The following is a 15,988-nucleotide window of genomic DNA, read 5'->3' on the forward strand; positions in this document are numbered from 1 at the left end:
TGCAGCGCTCTGCTTTGGAAACTCTGGCGAGAAGTGGGGAGCCAAGAAAGGATTCTGCCTAAGCTCACAAGTGTGTAATTAGCACAGGATGAACTGATGAAGTTCCCCTGTATTTACTGGGCAAAATAAAAAGATACATGGAAAGTAAAGGTATGGTCTGCCCATAAAATAAATCAACTTCCTACCACATGATGTCAAAACACAAATGTAGTGTAGCATTACCTACACAATGCACTAAAGAGAAATCCCAGACTCCGGGGGCAAATGTTTTCCGAGCACTTGGGAAGTCACCAGCTAAAAGGATTAAGGGGGTTAGTTAATACATTGAGCTATTAATCTGATCACATCATTATGGACATTTGTATAGCAAGAAAGGATATAGTTCACACCTAAAAAAACAATAGGCAGGGATTGCTCAGATTTTAGATTAATGGAAGCAGCAGTATCCTGTATGTGGCACCCTTTGGCATATGCCATAAATATTTCTCTAAGTACAAGCTGCTCTCCCTGGGCATGGAAAATTACTAAAATGACCTCCACTTATAAAGATGATGATGCATCAGACCCCCAACAAAGAGTTACTCAGCTGGTATCTTTCTTGCCTCAGCTATCCTACATTTTGAAAGGGCAACACAAACCCAGGTTTCCACCCATGCTCTCCAAGTTAATATAAATCTGCAGGGAATTTTGGCAGTCTCCCCAACTATTCATCTCCCAACCTCCAGGAGGTTATTCAGACTCTACAGATTTTCTGCAAAGGTTTGGTTTTTTTGGTTTCTCTTATATGGTCATTAGAGTCCTAGCATTTCTGACCAGGTTACTGCTTAGAACAGCGGTTCTCAAACTGTGGGTCGGGACCCCAAAGTGGGTCAGGACCCCGTTTTAATGGGGTCGCCAGGGCTGGCTTATACTTGCTGGGGACAGGGCCTAAAGCCAAAGCCCAAGCCCCACTGTCTGGGGCTGAAGCCCAAGGGCTTCGGCTTTGCCCTCAGCCCCGGGGCAGTGGGGCTTTGGCCCCCCCCACCCGTGGTGGCAGGGATCGGGCGGGCTCAGGCTTCCGTCCCCTCTCCTGGGGTTGTATAGTAATTTTATTTGTCAGAAGGGGGTCGCAGAGCAATGAAGTTTGAGAACCCTTAGCTTAAAAGGAGAGATTAAGATAGCAGATACCCACAGGAGCTTGCTGGACCAAGACAATTTATACAATCCTGGGATGCCTGGCAGAACCCCACAAACTAAACCCGGGGGGGGGGAGCAGCCAGTGTAATTAATGTCTTTAATTTAGGACCTGATCGAGCAAACTCTTAAGCACGTGAGCAGTTTTTACACACACAGGACTACCCCTGTGAATAAAGTTGCGCACCTAGGACCTGATCCATTGTCTGTTGAAGTCAGCTAGAGTCTTTCTATTAACTTCAATAAGTGCTGGATCAGGCCCATGCTTAAATGTTTGCAGGATTGGGCCCTTGGTTTCAGCAAACATCTCAGTCATCTGAATAATTAAAACTTTCCATAAAATATTTGAATATGCAAAGTAGACAAAGCATAAGGTCCCATGATTACCCAATCACTTCTTGATCGTTATCTGCAAAGCTATATTATTGGATGGACACCTGTCTGAAAGAGTTAAAGTAAAAAAAAGAGTATTAATGATGACAAGGTAATGAAATGTTTTGAAACCAGTTTTATTAGTCTAAGGTTTTACTGTTAACACAGATAAGGGATTTAAAAATCTATTCATACGTTGCTTTTTAGCCTTACGGTATGATTTTACCCTAACAGCATGCCTATACATTACTATCTATATTTCCACTCGAACTTCATTTATCCGGTTTTGAAAAGAGGACTTCCAGGCATCAAATTAAATTTAAACAGACTATTTTATTAACTTTTGCTTTAGATTTTGTTTTTGGACAACACTGCTGCAAGGTACCACCCGGGGCTAACTTATGTATAATAAATATTGGAACAAAGAAGGTTCCAAAGGATGACAAATGTATTTTTGTTTAGTCTTCAGCTAAAATCAAATCAATTCAAAAACTGAGGATGGTGGAAAAACAAATACAACTGGGATGAAAACTGAAATGAGCAACAGGCATGAAAGAGGAAGGCTGATCCAGCAATTAGGGTGCTTGGACTCTGCCATGGACTGCCTGGGTTATCACGGGTAAGTCACTTACTTTTGCTGTACCTCAGTTTCCCAGCTGTACAATGCGGCTCACAGAGGTATTGGGAGTATAAATAAAACAAGGTGCTCAGATACCATGGTAATGGAGACCACATAACAATCTAGATATCTAGATAGATAGCAACAAGTTGGGAAAAGTGTCAGATTTATAGCCTTGATGGAGACACCCAACTCAGACAGGCAGATGTTCATTACTGTAGGAAGCTCTTAGGCCCTGATCCTGCAAGGAGAAGGACGGGATCTAAGCAGCAGGTCTGATTTGCCCCTGCAGCACACTGTCACTGAATTTGTGCATGGATGAACTTTAGGCACCAAGATGTTTTTCAAAATCAACCACTTTACTAAGTATTCAAACTTCTTAAAACAACATTTTACTATTAATCCCAACCAACTAGGTGGCATTAGGTTGGTATTAACTATGAGGAAAGTGTTCACACTTCCACGCTCAGTAATCCAAGGGTCTAGTGCCCAAATTCAGTGAGGTAGTTAAGGTAGTTGACTTAACGGGACTACTCACATAATTAAATTTGGCCGTGGGCTTAATGAAGGGACTTGTTCAGGGTCACACGGGAGATCAGTAGCAGAGTAAGGAACACAGCTCAGGCCTCCTGACTCCCAGGCCAGCGCCCGATCCACTAGACCACGCTGCCTTTTGCTAAAGTATGGCAATAGCCCCAAAGTCTTTGATGTTAGAATGATAATAAAGAAGACTACTCTTTTGTCACTCCTCCCGGTCCATGCCATCTACCTCACAATTGCCCTAACCCAAACATAAGGTAGCTGCCTGCATTAACTGAGATCACTAGTCTCTGAGGGGCAAGGTTGGTTCTGAATGCTAGTTTAAGAGACACGGGCATTGAGGAAATAGGCTCCACTGACCCGGTGTCAGATTGGCTGCAGCGTCTATGCAATTCAAAGCATTTTGTAACTCTTCTCAGGTTTTTTTCATCATTGCATGATTTTTATGGGTGACCCCCTTCCTGGAAGGGGCGTCTACCTGGGAGAAGAGAGACACAATCAGTGATTGCTAGGTTCTAAAGGGGCATAATCATCATCTTGAAAAAATCACATTTCTGTGTGTACCCAATGTAACTCCTAAGATGATTACAGCTGAAAGATGTGAGGGAAAATTCTTATTTTTTGTTGTTTACTTCTTGCATTCGACAGCACTTTGTGTCTAGTCCTTTCACTTTCCCCTGGAGTCAACATCTCCCTTGCTCAAAAAGCCTTTATTAAAAATATCATTTTACAAAAAAGAATGATTGGATTTAAAAAAAATCAGGTCTCTGACTGCACCTCCTGTAAATAATACAAATCACATAACAAACATTATTTACAGAAGCCCGTAATCAGAAACTGGATTTTAAAAAAACCACACATTAGTTCCAAACAAATCAACTTGACCATGGCTCTTTAAACAGCGTGATTCATTTTAGTTTCATAGTTATGCAGAAACTAAACCTGTTTGTGCTTTTCACAGGCTTTATTTCACATACAAAAAATACATAGCCGTGGGAAAACTACAGAAGATTTGGCACAAAAGAAATTATGAATGCCATTTCCTGGCTAAAGCATTCTTGGCGCTGTAACAATGGGCTCTGAAGGTACTTGGAGTGCAACCCTCTTTAACCTTGTGTAAGAGCTTGTCTACATGTGAAAGTTGCTCTATTTTAACTTCAGGTGTGAAGTTTTAAATTGCTTTAGTTTAACTGGAGCAAAAAGGTAAGTGGACATTCTTACATTGGTTTAAACCAGGCTCATTTTGGGAATAATTAGACTTACACTAACCTGAAATAAGATGCTCTGGAACTGAAGTAACAGGGTCCACTCAGTGATTTTCAGTGTCTGAACTAAACCAATTAAAAAAATAATTTGAAGTTAAATTGGTGGAACTACTGCGTATAGACAAGGCCAAAGAGATTGACTTGAGATCTGGCTGTGGATACAGAGAACACCTCTCCCTGCCACTTACTGGAGTAAATTGTCGCTGATAAAAATAGACAATGGTGATTTTCCTCAGGCAGTCCCACGCCAAGGTTGGGAATGTGGGCAGAGAGGAAAGAACAGAACCAACAGTGGGAAAAAGAAGATTGGCAGTGGAGGCCTGAGGCCCTCAGAAGAATGCAGGAGTTATGTACAGTCTGGTCTGATTTTGACAAATGATCGTCCGTTGGGAATGAGTAAAGCCACATGGCAAAGGATTAGCTGAAGCAGAACATGCTTCTGCCTTTGCTAACTGTGAGCCTGAGTATGGCCAGTGCGGGTAGCAGCAGGGGAAGGGTGGTGACAGGAGGATCCTGCGCTGGTGAGAGTGCTGCCAGGTAGCCAGTGAGTGCTTCTGACTGAGGAGATATCAGAGCCATTAGCGATTCTCTTTGAAAAGTCATGGAAGACAGGTGAGATAAGGGCAAATGTAGTGCCCACCTGTCCTAAACATACAGCTATAGGTAGCATAAAATCCCTCCTTTACCTGTAAAGGGTTAAGAAGCTCAAATAACCTGGTTGGCACCTGACCAAAAGGACCAATGAGGGGAGAAGATACTTTCAAATCTGTGGGGGAAGGTTTTTGTTTTGTCTCTTTGTGTTGTTCTCTCTGGGTCAGCGAGGAAGCAGGGCAGGGAAAATACATCTCCCAAAACCAGACCTGAACTAACGGCCTCTAAGATTACAAATTGTAAGTAATAGGAAGGAAATGCGTTAGGTTATCTTTTGTTTTAGCTTGTGAATTTTCCTATGCGAAGAGGGAGGTTTATTCCTGTTTTTTTGTTACTTTAAAGTTTTGCCTAGAGGGCAATCCTCTGTGTTATAAATCTTATTACCCTGTAAAATTACCTTCCATCCTGATTTTACAGAGGTGCTTCTTTTACTTTTTTCTTTATGATAAAGTTCTGCTTTTAAGAACCTGATTGGTTTTTAGTGTCCTAAAAACCAAAGGGCTGGTCTGTGCCCACTTTGTTAACCTATTTGGTTAGTATATTATTCTCAAGCCTCCCCAGGAAAGGGGGGAGAAGGGGCTTGGGTGGATATTTTGGGGAAACAGGAACTCCAAGTGGTTCTTTTCCTTGAATCTTTGTCTAACTCACTTGGTGGTGGCAGCAGTATTCATCCAAGGACAAGGAAGGATTTGTGCCTTGGGGAAGTTTTTAACCTAAACTGTTAAACATAAGCTTAGGGGGTCTTTCATGCGGGTCCCCACATCTGTACCCCAGAGTTCAGAGTAGGGAGGGAACCCTGACACCACCTATAAAAAGGGGAATAAAGGCAACCCAGGGAATTACAGACCAGTCAGTTTAACTTCTGTACCCAGAAAAATAATGGAGCAAATAATTAAGCAATCCATTTGCAGACACCTGGAAGATAATAAGGTGATAAGTAACAGTCAGCATGGATTTCTTGAGAATGAATCATGTCAAACCAAATTAATAGCTTTCTTTGACAGGGTAACAAGCCTTTTGGATGGGGGGAGCGTTAGATGGGGTATATCTTGACTTTAGTAAGGCTTTTGATACATGACCTTCTCATAAACAAACTAGGGAAATACACCCTAGATGGAGCTACGATAAGGTGGGTGCATAACTGGTTGGAAAACCATTCCCAGAGACTAGTTATCGGTGGTTCTCTCAAGCTGGACGGGCATATCGAGTGGGGTCTCACAGGGATTCGTTCTGGGTCAGGTTCTGTTCAATATCTTCATCAATGATTTAGATAATGGCACACACTTATAAGTTTGTGGACAATACCAAGCTGGGAGGGGTTGCAAGTGCTTTGGAGAATTGGATTAAAATTATCTGGACAAACTGGAGAAATGGTCTGAAGTAAATAGGATGAAATTCAATAAGGACAAATGCAAAGTGCTCCAGTTAGGAAGGAACAATCAGTTGCACACATACAAAATGGGAAATGACTGCCTAGGAAGGAGAACTGCGGGAAGGGATCTGGGGGTCAGAGTGGATCACAAGCTAAATATGAGTCAACAGTGTAACCCTGTTGCAAAAAAAAAAAAACCATCATTCTGGGATGTATTAGCAGAGTGTTGTAAGCAAGACACGAGAAGTAATTCATCCGTTCTACTCCGCGCTGATTAGGCCTCAGCTGGAGTATTGTGTCCAGTTCTGGGCGCCACATTTCAGGAAGAATTTGGACAAATTGGAGAAAGTCCAGAGAAAAGAAACAAAAAATATTAAAGGTTTAGAAAAAATGCCCTGTGGGGAAAGATTGAAAAAATTGGGTTTGCTTAGTCTAGAGATGAGAAGACTGCAGGGAGGCGGGGGGAGAGAATTATAACAGTTTTCAAGTACATAAAAGGTTGTTACAAGGAGGAGGGAGAAAAATGGTTCTCGTTAACCTCTGAGGATAGGGGAAGAAGCAATGGGCTTAAATTGCAGCACGGGCGGGTTAGGTTGGACATTAGGAAAAACTTCCTGTCAGGGTGGTTAAGCACTGGAATAAATTGCCCAGGAAGGTTGTGGAATCTCCATCACTGAAGATTTTTAAGAGCAGGTTAGACCAACACCTGTCAGGGATGGTCTAGATAACACTTAGTCCTGCCATGAGTGCAGGGGACTGGACTAGATGACCTCTCAAGGTCCAGTCCTAAAGATTCTGTGAGTCTAATAATATGATTCTGCCTAAGTGCAGGAGTAGGGCTTGAAGCTGGGCCTACACATTTTCTGAACTTCTCCCACCATTGCACTGCTTGTGGGCACCGCCCTGGTGGGAGCACCGGGGTAGACTGCCAGCTAGGGTAGCATAGGTGAGGCTGAAGTGGAGCGCATCTAGCGGAGGCCTCTCTGTTGAGATGAGAATTGCACTTCGGCTGTGCCTGTCTCCTCAGATCGACCCCTTCCCTGCCCCCCTCTTTTGCGAGTAAGGGAGCAGGTGTGCAGGGCGCTGAGGACTCTGCCAGGTCTTAACCCCTCTCACACCCACACACAGGCCAGCTGGGCTACTAGAGCTGACCATTGGGGCTGGTCTCCCTTCCACCCCCCACCTCCCAGAGGAAAGGACCCTAGAGGCAGAGAGGGAGGGCAGAAGGGGTGGGAGGCTACAACCAAAGACTGACTGACCACTGGTCAGAACAGAGCACAGGGCATGGAAATTCATGCCAGCACATCCCTCTGGGTTCTGGTGCACACAGGTCTCAGTTGTACACCCAGAACAACCTCCAACTGTGACTCTTCGGCTAGGTGCTAATGGCAGCAACAAGGGCCTGGTTCAGTCGGTTTAAGGGCCCACGTCTACAATAAATAAAACAATGGCTCAAGCCCCCGTGCAGAGCCAAACTCCGACTTCTGCCTCTGGGGAACTAAAAGAGAACCTCCCTGGTCCCCGATCAAGATGGTTCTTCCCTGTTCACCAGCACCCAGAGTCCTTGGGAACACAGAACCACACATCTCTTCGGCTAGAAGGAAAAGGAAAAAACAAACAAGAGACATGTGAGAACCACACTGCCAATATTTACATACACCAGCACGAGCAAACCCTGTTAGTGTACAAGCAGAGTGACTAACCCCAGGGCCAGGTAGGAATTGTCTGGTTTGTTGAGGTCCAGAACTCTTAATGGCACAATAATCGCCACCCACCGAAAAGCCAACTCACAGCTCTGAGTCATCTCCTCCAGTCTAGACACAGCCGCACCACTAGGTCCTGCTCCGATAAGCAGCTACCTGGCTGGTTCTGCACCACTGCTGCTGGTCCAGTTGAACCTTGCTACAAAAGCAGCTGTCAAGTGGACAGGAGGGCCTCATTGCACAGACAGCTGTGTATTACTGCTGCAGGTCCAATCACCTCCACCCTCTGAAGCCATCTGTCCATTACTGGTGGCCCACCCTCCCTGTCAGAATTATTCCACACAGACTTCAGAACCTTCCGGGGGCAGAACAGGACACCGGGCTAGCCTCTTTGCTCCCTGAGACAAGAGCCCCTGCTCTTTAAAGCAGACCTCTCTACTCTCTTCTGTTGAGTTTGAATCCCATTCCCAAACCAGGGTCCACTTCCTATAAAGTCAGGGTGACCCACTTACTCTGGATGTATCTTCCACAATTCCAATGCCCTTTCACAAATATATTCATAGTAACAATCTATTATTAGCTGTGCAATTGGAACACTGACAAATCCCAGCTAATGCAACAAAATACAGTGTGTGGAACTATGGGTAACCACCAGTATAATTCATGTCAATGGTGCTGGCCAGAGCTGGTTTTTCACTTCTTCCCTATAGAGGGAGCTGAGAGTTCCATCCCGCTAAGCCTTCTAGTTTTGAGGCTTACACAATTCTCTTATGTATCCTAATACAGGATCAAGGCTTGTGTTTCCCGCATCAGAGAAACTGGGAGATACTGGCCACAGAGAATGAAGACCCTGGAAGTCCTGAGCCAGGTTTATCCCTCGTGTAATTCTACTGAAGGGTTCCTGACTGCATCTTCGTAGGATCCACCCAGCACTAATTCTGGAAAAACCCAGTTTGTGAACAACTCTGTCCTGGAGAAATTCTGTCTCCACCTCTCACAGCAGAGACCAGGGCAAATATGTGTTGATGAAACCGTTATTTTAAACTGCTCAAAGACACAAATAATTTAACTGCACAACTTATTTGAGTTTTCATGGGTATTTGTTTAAACAAAAAAAAAACTCCTGCAGGTTTTCCAGAAGTGTCCATAAAATCTGAGGAGGAGGGGAAAATTTCCATTACATCTGACAACCTTCTGCACAGATATCCAGTGGCCCATGCCAGCCGTTTTTTCAATTCTTTCTTACTACAGATTGCAGAGGGACCTACAAAGTATAGGAAGATTTGCACAAGATGTCCTGAAAATGTCAATGATCTCCCTGCAACTGTCTGGGTGGAAACCACCCGCACCCCCAAAGACATTGCATTTAAAATGCCCCTCATCTGTTCTAGCTCATCCAGTGTTAACTAGAAGTTATAACAGCAACAAAAATAACTGGTCTAGCCATCCATGATCATATTGCATAAAAACACCCCCAACATGCTGTGCAGAACAAGGGCCTGCAGGCCAGGAGGGAAGTGCATTTGCAGAGCTGCGTTGGGAGGCCCACAAATGGAGCAGCAGGAAGTTCTACTAGGCAGACATGAGGTGCCTTGGGACAGCTGGTGTTCCCAAAACAGGAAGAGCAAAGGAGATGCACATGCAGAACTGGGCTGGGGGCTCGTTGGGACAGCAGGGGGGATAGGCCATGACTGAGCTGTGCGAGGGGCCCAAGACTGGAACAGCACAGGGTGCTGCATGGCAGGGTTGATGTGCACTGACCCAACAGGAGGCTAGGATGGGCACAGCTCTCAATCCAACAGGCCTCCAATGCATGCATCTAAGAGTTGGCAAAACGTCGGCCTCATACAGTATTGGTGGGGGGAATTCCACAACTATTACCGTCTTCTACTGTCTAAGACTGGGCTCCATTTCTATGTGACCCAATTCAGTAGTCAGAGCAGGTTGATTTTCTCTTCTTCATAACACTGACATTTTATCCTCAGCATTGCTCTGCCCTTCCAGTTGGATGTAATACATAGTAATAGCAAAGAATAAAGAACCTAGTCACAGCCATTAATAAAGCTGACATGATGCACAAAGATGACTACTTTAATTTATACATTTTAAGATTTTGAGTTCTACATTCCCGAGTGCTTAAGCAGACATAAAGGGAAGAAATATTCACACACAACCTTAAAAGTGGATGTGACCAATGACCATACTATTCTATGAAACACCCAGGGGATTATGACCATATATGGCACTCCAGATTGTTGGCTGCATCTTCCTACCTCTCTCGTAACGGAAGAGGCTAGTGGAATTTCTTACAAAAGGGTGATTAAGAAACACAAAATTCCCTGTATAAACGTCTGTCTAAATATTTGATGATGCATTAAAAAGACTTTACTTTCTAAAGGGCCTCATCCTGAGAGGTTCTTCCAGAGATGTTAATGGGAATTGCAGAAATTTAGCATATCACAGGATCATGCCCTCAATGCCCAAGATTTACTAAAACTCCAGGACAAATTAAAGTATTGAATTGTCTCTGTTCAGGAGGATGACCAGCTATCAACTATAGGAAGCACTATATACCATGGGCCTCAGTTACACTCCTGAACCTCCAGGGGCAGAACTTACCCCATGGTGAAATCACTTCCCCAAACTCTTATTTATAGATTAGAAGGTCTTTGGAGCTAGATCTGGAAAGAACCCAGGAACAAATTTGATGCTATTCTGGTGCTATTCCCCAAACAGGAACAAGCTCTGATTTTGTCTCCCAGGCTTTAGCTAGTTTTCTCTCAATCCACTGAAGGATCCCATGGTTCAGGGTTACTTGTGGGGTTTCACCTCTCTGAAGCAGCCAGGTTGCTGAGAGCCTACTTCATTTCTCATCAGGCTCCTCTGAGATGGGAGTAGGGTGACCAGACAGCAAGTGTGAAAAATCGGGATGGAGGTGGGGGGTAATAGGAGCTTATATAAGAAAAAGACCCCAAAATCAGGACTGTCCCTATAAAATTGGGACATCTGGTCACCCTAGATGGGAGGGACTTTCCAAAGGTCATAGAATTATTAGGGTTGGAAGGGACCTCAGGAGGTCATCTAGTCCAACCCCCTGTTCAAAGCAGGACTGATCCCCAGACATTTTTACCCCAGTTCCCTAAATGGTCCCCTCAAGGATTGAACCCACCACTGTGGGTTTAGCAGGCCAATGCTCAAACCACTGAGCTATCCCTTCCCCCCAGAAATTCACAGCAGCGCTGCATTGGTTATTTTTTGCCATAAGCAAACCAGAACTGGGGCACTGTAATAGAGAAGGGTGGAGGGTCAATGGGAAAATTCTTCTTGCAGAGTCACTTACGGCTTAGAACAGGAGATGGGGAGTCCAGAACATTCCTAATGTTGCCACCAAGTTGCTCAATGACCTTGATCAAGTCCCCTAGTCTCCATGTCCTTATCTACCTGATGTACATAGAAGCTTAATTACTTAATGTTTGTCAAGCACTTTGAGATCCTCAGCTGAAAGGTGCTATGCTAGTGGCCACAGCGCTGTTCAGGGCTCACACAGGAAGCCGAAGGAATCCTGTCAAGTAATGGCCAATCTGCACATCTGGGAAATGTGGTGTTTCTGGGTCTAACCAAATGCAGGCCTGTTACTATGCATTGTTGCTATGTCAGCACTGGACACACAGAATACACAAATATTCCCAGCTTGTCTGCACTATCTCACTCGCCTGACAGATTTCATTACAGCACTTAGTGAGAATTCAGTCTCTTCATTTTTCTCCCATCATCTCATGGTCCAATTATTTCCTAGTTACAGATAGATGAAACTAGACATTCCTGCAGTTTATATTTACAAATACACTCAGCACCCTAAATATCTGAAACAGTATCACATTTCCCCCCACTGCTGTGTTAGAGAGACACTGTCAAGATGTTTCCTCCTAAATATTCCCCATCTCTGTGACAAACACTGATTTGCCCAAGAGCTTAGGGGAGCGAGGGGAAGCAACCTTAAAACAGAACCAACACAGCCCCTCCAACCACGAAAGGGGAGAGGCCATGCTTGATTTAGTCCTAAGTGAAGCACAGGGTCTGGTCCAAGAGGTGACTCAGTAACGGTGACCATAATAGAATTCAGTTGAACATCCTCACAGGAGGGATAATACCAAAAACCAAACAAACAAACAACCCCACCATGGTGAGATTTAGCTTTAAAAAAGGGAATGGCACAAAAATGAGGACACTTGTTAGATGGAGATTAAAAGGAGCTGTCACAAGGGTTAGTGCCTGCAAGCAGCCTGGGGACTATTAGAAACACCATAAGAGAGGCTCACACAAAATGTAAATCGGAAAAGACAATAAGGGGATCACGGTGGCTGAACAGCAGAATGATGGAGGCCGGTAGAAGGGAAAAATGCATCTTTTAAAATTTGGAAGTCAGATCCTCGTGAGGATACGAGGAAGGAGCACAACCTTGGCAGGTTAAGTGTAAATGTATAATAAGGCAGGCCCAGAAAGAATCTGAGAAGCCATTTGCTAAAGATCCAAAATCCCACAGTAAGAAATGTTTTAAGTACATCTGAAGCAGGAAGCCTGCCCACCAGGCAGTAGGGCCACTAGACGACCAAGGTGGTAAAGGAGCACTCAGGGAACACAAGGCCGTTGCAGAGAAGCTAAATGAATTCTTTGCATCAGTCTTCACTGCAGAGGATGTGAGGGCAATACTCACACCTGAGCTATTCTTTCTGGGTGACAAATCTAAAACACTGTCCCACACTGAGGTGTCAATAGAGGAGGTTTTAGAACAAATGGATAAATTAAACAGTAATAAGGCACCAGAACCAGATGGTATTCACCCAAGAGTCCCGAAGGAACTCAGGTATGAAATTATGGAACTCCTATTGCTGAACTCAGCCTCTCTAGCACATGACTGGAGGGTAGCTAATGCAACACAATTTTTAAAAAAGGGCTCCAGAGGTGATCCTGCCAATTACAGGGTGGTGAGCCTGACTTCAGTACCGGACAAATTGGTAGAAACTATAGTAAAGAACAGACTTATCACATAGATAAACACCATTTGTTGGGGAAGAGTCTACATGGCTTTTGTAAAGGGAAGTCATAGCTCACCAATCTATTAGAATTCTTTGAGGGTACCAACAAGCATGTGGATAAGGGTGATTCTCGTCAATATAGGGTACTTGGACTTTCAGAAAGCCTTGAACAAGGTCCTTCACCAAAGGCTCTTAAATAAATTAAGCAGTCATGGGATAACAGAGAAGGTCCTCTCATGGATCAGTAACTGGTTAAAAACAGGGAACAAATGGTAGGAATAAATGGTCAGTTTTCTCAATGGAGAGAGGTAAAGAGTGGGGTCTCCCAGAGACCTGTATTGGGAGCAGTGTTGTGCAACATATTCATTAATTATCAGGAAAAGGGAGTGACAAGTGAAGTGGCAAAGTTTGCAGATGATGCAAAATTATTCAAGATAGTAAATCCAAATCCGACTGTGAAGAGGGGAGCTCACAAAACTAGGTGATGGGCAACAACATGGCAGATGAAAATCAACATTGACAAGTGCGAAGTATTTCACATTAAAAAAAATAATCCCAAGTACATATATATAATGGTGTCAGGTATCAGAGGGGTAGCCGTGTTAGTCTGAATCTGTAAAAGGCAACAGAGGGTCCTGTGGCACCTTTAAGACTAACATATATAATGGTGTGGTCTAAATTAGCTGTTACCACTCAAAAAGGGATCTTGGAGTCACCATGGATAGTTCTCTGAAAGCGTCCAAGGTGGTCAAAGAGCTAACAATTGGTCAGCAGCGCCAATGGGAGCAGAGTTTGGCGAATACGGAGTGCGGTTGAAAATCCCACTGTAAGTGGTTAAAATTGGTGACACCATCAGCTTGTCTTGCCCATTCACAAACTGCTGGTTTCTTTCTTTTTTAATCTCTGGTCTAGAAGAAAAAGCCAGCCCAAGTGAGAAAAGCAGCAGGATGAGGGAAGGGAAAGGCAAGATTCACCAAACAGGTGCAGAACGCTGAGAAATAAATCAGGTGCTGATCCAGCCTGGAACCCTCCATAAACTCTCTCTCTCACACACACACAGGCACCCAGCTCAGAAATAACCAGATCCAGGCTGCACTAAGGCCTTGGCCTCTGTTCCTTAGTTATCTGCGGAAAAATACCCACTGACTCAATGTAACCACAGCCCCAAAAAGCAAAGGGGCAGTCACTGTGAAAATGTATCACTCACAATATAGCAGATTTCAACAGGCTTCTCCATAGAAAGGCAAACTGTATAGGCAGATAGGTGTTGTAGTCAGGGGGTGGTGCATCGCACTTCCCATAAACGCAAAGGCCAGGAGAACGAGCACCTGCTAATTGATGGGAAAGTAATAAATGTCTTAGCCACTCAGGGCATAAGGCATTGTGAATGCTACCGCCACAATCATTGTGACAGGGATGCCAATGGAATTGAGTTTCGGGGACAAAAGCAGGGACATACATTTGCCTCCCCACAGCTTTCTCGTCATGCAGGGCACGACCTGCGAAGCACACACCTGCCCAGGATTGGGAGGGGAAGATCGAGGTCTGTGCAGTTGGTCTCTGTTGCAAGAGCACCATCTAGTGCACCCAGGAAGGACGCCCACAGTTCAGACAGAGAAATGGCAAGAAATGCAAGATGATTAAGTAGCTTGATTTTTTTTGCTCCACTCAAAGGCTTTTGGCCTGGTAGACAAGATGAGACGCAGGCTCTCAGGATTGCCAACTGCTTGAGCATTAAAATACAGGAGTGTTCTGATTAATAATCCTGAATAACTTTGAGACAGCAAACACTAGGCACCTTAATCTGCAGTGTAAGGCCTCGTCTACACACTCACTTGCAACACTTTAATTAAACCAGTTTAGTTAAACCAGTGCAAACCCTTATATGGAAACTATTATGTTGGTTTGAGGTCACATCTACATTGCAGGTGTTATCGGGGCAGAGCTACGGGTCTGTAACTATTCTGCTGGAGCCCCCAGTGTAGATGCTTCCAACAGTGACCGAACAGGTGTGTCCATTGCTGTAGGAACTCCACCTCCCTAAGCAATGGTAGCTAGGCCGACAGAAGCATTCTTCCGTTGACCCAGCTGTGTCTACACTGGGGGTGAGGTCAGCATAGCTACATCGCTCAGGGGGGTGGATTTTTTGACCTAGCGATGTCGACCTAACTGTTAAGCACAGAGCAGGCCTAAGAGTTATGTAACCGGTAGCTTAAACTTCTTCCTAAGCAGCTTAAACTAAACTGAAAGAAGCTTGGTTCAAACCGAAATAAGAACATCCACGCGGCCTTTTGCACCAGTTTCACTACATCGGTTTAAAACCATACCTTCTCTGACGTGCAAACCAGTGCAACTCCACCTGTAGACAAGCACTGAGAGGAATGCTACAGGGGGAGGGATAGCTTAGTGGTTTGAGCATTGGCGGGCTAAACCCAGGGTTGTGAGCTCAATCCTTGAGAGAGGTCACTTAGGGATCGGGGGCAAAAATCAGTACTTGGCCTTGCTAATGAAGGCAGGGGGCTGGACTCAATGACCTCTCAGAGTCCCTTCCAGTTCTATGAGATAGGTATATCTCCATATATTTCTATTTATTTAAGCTACTGCAAATTCCAAGGAGGGGAAGTTGGCAAGATACAATAACTTATTCTACCTTAACATTTTCCCCTCCTGATGCTGGTAGTTATCTTAGCCTCCTGCCTCCCCCAAACAAGAGCTGCAACTAGTGAGATGTGGGCTGTTTTACAAATCCCCAAGGCTAAGTTTGGGTGGCTAGCTGCCCTGCTTTTGTATGCAGACCAGGTACTGAAATAGATAATAAAATTGATTCAGGGAGCAGGAGCCTTGTATGTTTCATTATCTTTTCTGTTCTGCAGAACAGCACAGAGAGTGGAGAGACAGTGCAGTATGCATGAATGCGGCTGTGTATTCCCACACCGCTGACATCTAACTTCAGTCCGACTTGCCTTGACAACATTTTTAAACAGGTTTATGTTACACAGTTAAAATCAAGTTCTGTTGAGTTGAAATGTCCGCGTAAGGGACATGCTGTGCTCCTTCAGAGGGTCTGCAAGAATAAAAACATCTAATAAAGCATTAGTCCAACTGCTAAAGTGCTTCCTTTTGTGCGTGGGTTGTACCCACAAATACTAGCCGGGGTCTTGGGGTTGTAAATACTGCATGATGGACCAGTTGTGCTGCGTGTCAAGTCCTATTTCTATCTCCCTGAACAGGCTGTTGCCATGGCTATTGTAAAAAGA

General features: G+C 44.5%; 1 long non-coding RNA gene across 1 annotated transcript; it reads left to right on the plus strand.

The window, feature by feature from the left end:
* The first annotated feature begins 4,642 nt into the window (after positions 1-4,642).
* LOC135973549 (uncharacterized) lies at positions 4,643-10,092 on the plus strand. The gene is made up of 2 exons (XR_010590446.1): positions 4,643-4,859; positions 8,482-10,092. It is a non-coding gene; the product is annotated as an uncharacterized LOC135973549 (long non-coding RNA).
* Positions 10,093-15,988: the final 5,896 nt, after the last annotated feature.

Source organism: Chrysemys picta, chromosome 9 (assembly GCF_011386835.1).
Source record: "Chrysemys picta bellii isolate R12L10 chromosome 9, ASM1138683v2, whole genome shotgun sequence".
In the NCBI taxonomy this organism is placed as follows: Eukaryota; Metazoa; Chordata; order Testudines; family Emydidae; genus Chrysemys; species Chrysemys picta.